Source organism: Leptonychotes weddellii, chromosome 1, assembly GCF_054177405.1.
Source record: "Leptonychotes weddellii isolate Sample4059 chromosome 1, ASM5417740v2, whole genome shotgun sequence".
Classification (NCBI taxonomy): domain Eukaryota; kingdom Metazoa; phylum Chordata; class Mammalia; order Carnivora; family Phocidae; genus Leptonychotes; species Leptonychotes weddellii.
The window spans coordinates 160,511,867-160,517,628 of record NC_138369.1 but is presented as its reverse complement, the minus strand read 5'-3'; the positions used below and the strand labels follow the sequence as shown (position 1 = coordinate 160,517,628).

General features: G+C 34.0%; 1 pseudogene; it reads left to right on the top strand.

Annotated features, from left to right (window-relative positions):
• Positions 1 to 5,081: 5,081 nt before the first annotated feature.
• Positions 5,082 to 5,540, top strand: LOC102747807 (large ribosomal subunit protein uL24 pseudogene; annotated as a pseudogene).
• Positions 5,541 to 5,762: the final 222 nt, after the last annotated feature.

The following is a 5,762-nucleotide window of genomic DNA, read 5'->3' as shown; positions in this document are numbered from 1 at the left end:
GATGAATACCCAACTTTTACACCATCATGGATAGAACTGGAGAGGATTATGCTAAGTGAAATAAGTCAAGCAAAGAAAGTCAAAATGGTTTCACTTATTTGTGGAACATAACGAATAGCATGGAGGACATTAGAAGAAAGGGAAAAATGAAGGGGGGGAAATCGGAGGGGGAGACGAACCATGAGAGACTATGGACTCTGAGAAACAAACTGAGGGTTTTAGAGAGGAGGGGGGTGGGGGGATGGGTTGGCCCAGTGATGGGTATTAAGGAGGGCACGTACTGCATGGAGCACTGGGTGTTATATGAAAACAATGAATCGTGGAACACTACATCAAAAACTAATGATGTACTGTAGAGTGACTAATATAACATAACAAAATAAAATAAAATTAAAAAAAGAATTCTCATTTAGAGGTTTTTTTGTTGTTGTTGTTTTTACAAGTATAATTAATAAATAAGCTGTTTCAGCTTCCTGCAACCCAATACTCTGCTGTCCAATCTCTGTTCACCTAAAGATGTCACCTTGGGGAAGCTCATTCTGGAATCCTTTTCCTACTACCAAAGCAACCCAGGAGTTTCCATTCCCACTGTTTACTTGGTGAAAGCAGACCAGCATTCTCTGAGAGAATTCTGAATATACTTTCCATAGAAACTAGGTTAGGAGCTGGAGTTAGTAACAATAGAAATGTTGCCGTCAATAATATTCTTCTATAACATCATAGTAAATAGGATTTGTGAACTTGCTTCAAAAATTCATCACCTTTTACGGTATTGTTTATGAGAGGAACTTAAAAAATCTGCATTTCAAAGTGCTAAACTTCTCTGCAGGCAGCTTTTAGAACATAACAAAAAATGTTAGTGGGGGAATATTCCTAAATTAATATCCAACAATGAGAACCTGATACTATACTGTTGACCACAGTGTAATAAACTATTTGTTAGCTTTTACTGCACTGAATTCAGTGACTGAGAAAATTATTGAGTCTGAGTGTTTACAGCTGCTTTTAATTTCTGATTAGTCCTGTTGTTTTAAAAACATAGGAACAGTGAAATATGTCAAGTATACTTGGCTAAAATCTTAAAGGGGGAAATTTTGAAACATTGAAACAATTCAACTGAAAAAAAAATTTAATTATGGATAGATTTAATTTACTGAAAATACCTCTAACAAATAACATAGATCATTAAAATTTAACTACTGGGTGGTAGTAGAGCGGGGGAATGAGTCGATACTATTAAAGGATGAAGAAATTTGACATTTTTCTTATCAGCAACATACATAAATTAAAAACACTATTTAAAAAATCTGGCAAGAAAACACACATTCTAAAGGATGTTCACTAACATTCTTCCCGTCATCCAAGAACCATGCTACAATCACTTTACTACAACACCTCAGGTTTTGAAATTTTATTAACTGTGAAAGAAATATATTGGGATTATTGGCCAGAACTTGCCACAGTTATTTCTACATCACCAACTCCTCATCAATCAAGAAATTGTCATTTTTTTCCCATGGAGTATATTGAAGTTCAGACTGCCTAAATGTCAGTGTGAAAGAGACTTTCTTTGAGATGGTGATCATGTACTTTCACTCTTGCTCATTGTTTTCAACCATTTGACTAGATTTTGGCACTCTCCTTCTGGAAATGTGTGCACACATGAAGTAGCAATAGAGGACGAAAATGCCAGAGGCTTCTTTATATTCCAGAGATATGAAATCCCCAATGTGCTGCAAGCAGTATCTTAAACAAAATAAACTCCAGCATTAATTCACTGAAATAATTTAAAGAATTTTCTTGGATTGTCCTGATAGTTTCTGTGCAAATAATTCAACCTTTCAAGAACATTACTCAGCATCTCTATAGACAAAAGATGACTGCTTGTATTATACGTAGTATATTCCTTGCTTTACAAGTTTTTTCAAATGATAAGCCTAAGAGTATCCTTATCACTTAACTGATATGTATCTGACACTTTTGTCCTAATTCTAGAATAATAAAAAGTATTTTTATATTTTGTCATTAAGTTTCCTTGGGCTCACTGATTTTATTTTTTTTTTTTTAGTAAAGTGCTAGCATTTTTATATATTGTGTATGCTGCATCTATTCTTTGAAAATTCAAGGATCATTGACATTTTATTTTTTTATATCACAGGAAACTTTACAACGCACAATAATTTTGAGGAAGATTTATTTGACTAATTACTTAACTACTATAAAACCCACTATAAAATTTCATACAAGCCTGTGAAATTCCAGGCTGATCATTTTATTAAAAATCTAAACCTATACATGAAAGTATAAATATATGTATACATATACTTATATATACTTAAAATGTGGTATTTAATTTATTATATTGTTTAAGAGGGTAATCCATAATTTAATACATTTCTATTCATATGGAAAGTAGGAGAAGATGTTTTTTCATGATATTTAGTGCAAGAGCACAGTGTGTTGTGTTTGTTTAGCACCTGCTGTGCTGCCACATGCCAATCCATGCTCTCCTCACTTTTCACTTGTATAAACATCAAACAGAAGGGACAAAGAGTAGGATTATTTTATTTGAAATATATTTCCTTATTACTAAATACCACTGTAAGTCATTATGAAAACCTACTCATCTTCCAAGTTCTAGTTCATCTCCCACTTTCTTTTTTTTTTTAAAAGATTTTATTTATTTATTTGAGAGAGAGAATGAGAGAGAGAAAGCACGAGAGGGGGGAGGGTCAGAGGGAGAAGCAGACTCCCCGCCGAGCAGGGAGCCCGATGCGGGACTCGATCCCCGGACTCCAGGATCATGACCTGAGCCGAAGGCAGTTGCTTAACCAACCGAGCCACCCAGGTGCCCATCTCCCACTTTCTTAATGGAGCATTCCCAGATACTAATAATCCTTACTGAGGCTTCCTTTCTCAGAAATGCAATGCTTTTAAGAATCAGTAAGCCCTTCAAATGTGTCAGTCCTTAAGTATCTTTTTTGGTTGTTTAATTCTAAAATGTTGACTGCATGGTGGTGCTGTATCCCCAACCTATTCTTTTTACCTGGGATTTTGAAGAACTTAACTGAAGTATTTCTTGAGTAGTTCATATATATATATATATATATATATATATATATATATATATATATTTCCCCCAGCTTCATTTAAGATATAATTGACATATATTGTGTAAGTGATAAACAACCTGAAATTTGATACCGTTATATATTGCAGAATGATTATTACCTTACCTTTAGCTCCATCTTATCACATAATTACCATTTCTTTTTTGTGGTAAGAACATTTAAATTCTATTCTCTCAGCAAGTTTCAAATATATAATCCAGTGATGTTAACCATAATCACCATACTATGCATTAGATCCCCAGAACTTACTCTTTTATAGCTGGAAATCTATACCCTTTGACCAGTATCTCCCCACTTCTTTAACCATGCTCCCCTAGCCCTGGTAACCACCATTTTATTCTGTTTCCATGAGTTTAGCTTTTTTTCTTAAGATTCTACACAAAAGTAATATCATATAATATTTGTCTTTCTCCATCTGATTTATTTAGCATAATGTTCTCAAGTTCCAGCCATGTTCTTGCAAATGTTAGAATTTCTTCTTTCTCATGGCTGAATAATAGTCCAATGGCTTCCCTAATTCACATTCCCATCAACAGTGCACTAAAATTTGTATGGAACTACAAAAGACCAAAGCTGAAGGCATCATACTTCCTCATTTCAAACCATCCTAAGTGATAGTAATCAAAACAGTATAAGAGTGGCATACAAATGGACACAAAGATTAAGGGAACAGAACACAGAGCCCAAAAATAACCCCTTGCATATATGGTGAACTAATATTTGACAAGGAAGCCAAGAATATTCAATGGGGAAAGGAGAGTCTCATCAATAAATGGAGTTAGGAAAACTGGATATCCACATACAGAAAAATGATATTGGACTCCTATCTTACACCACTCAGAAAATTACTAAATACCACCCATCAGTTGCTCATCCTCCTCAAGTGGCTCAGAAGCACTGTTCATGAAGCCATATTTTATGAATTCCTGGGACTTACCTCACCTTTACAGGGAATGCAGTTATCAGTGTTCCTGAAAAGGCCTGTTTTAAGGTCAAACTTGAAAAGTAGTTGGGCTGAAATCAATCTTGGCCTAAAGAAAAATAAATACCATAACTAACATTAACATCTTGTACAAAAATTACTAACAACTACTTATGTTAAGTTAGAAGCATCTGAAGTTTATTTCAGCTTTAGAAAGTCCAATATTTTAGAAATAAATTAACTTAGGGTATTAGGGAAGTAGTTTATGAAGAAAAAAATGCACAAGAAACTACTTGGAAATGAAATAAAAAAAATAAGGGTTAGCATAGTCTCATTATAGTCTAGGTTTCACAGGTGAAATATTCCAAAAAGAAGATAAGAAATAGTAAATTAGTCATGCAAATGTATATAATTATTAATAAAACATACCTTAGCATATACATACACAAATTACATACACATATAATATATCAGGGTAATAATTTAGGCAGCCTCCCTTTAGCACTTCAACAAAGCACAGCAATAAATCTATCTTATATCCAATCTTTCTCTGTTTTTCTCTCCATCTCTCTTCTCTCTCTCCCTCTCTCTAAGTAATACAATTCACTGCTTTTGTTGTTGAGATACTATTTCTGTATTTAATATCTCTCCTTCCTTTTTTTTTGTAAATAATTTATTCTAATTAAATCAAAATGCATGTGCACTGCTGCTATCTTCTCATTAAGCATTACTTGCTGTTATAAGACATATGGATTGCAATCAAACATACAAAAATGCTCAATATAATTAATTATTACCACTCACTAGTATGGCTAAAAATAAAAAGATGGACCATACCAAGTGTTGGAGGAAATGTAGAAGAACAAAAATTTTGGTACTTTGAGAAGTTTAACAAAATCAAATAACCCCTTAGAGACTCAGCAAAAAAAGAAAGAAAAAAGGAAACAGGAAATGTAAGAGGGGATAGGTATCACCATGGGCCCTACAGACATTAAAAGGATAAAGTGAGCTCTTCCCCTTTCGTGGCCATGGCTGAAGCGCCAGCAGCCAAAATAAAGTTCAGTCCTTTTGTAACTTCTGACCAACAGCCAGAACTGTAAAAGACATTTAAGTCTTCGCACATTCACAGGAAGATTGTCTTCCCCTCTTTCCAAACAGCTGAGATAGAAGAACAGTGTTCGATCCATGCCCATCCGAAAGGAGGATGAAGTACAGGTTATGTGAGGACACTACAAAGGTCCTCAAATTGGCAAAGAAATCTAGGTTTACAGGAAGAAATACATCATCTACATGGAACGAGTGCAGCGAGAGAAGGCGAATGGCATGACTGTCCACATGGGCATTCACCCCAGCAAGGTGGTTATCACTAGACTAAAACTGAATAAAGACCACAAAATGACCCTTGAACATAAAACCAAATTTTGCAAAGTTTAGGAAAGGAAAAGGGCAAATATTAGGAAGTAACAATTGAGAAGATGCAGGAATAAAGTAATCTTGTATATGACTTTAAATAAAAACTATAAAAATGGAAAAAAAGGATAAAATGAAAAATACTATGAACACCTTTTTGCAAGTAAGTTCAATAACTTGAATAGAATAGACAATTCCTAGTAAATACAGCTCACCAAACTTAAAGAAATAGAATGTCTGAATAGCTATATATTAAAAAAAAAGAAGTCATAATTAACTTATTCCCACAAAGAAAAGAT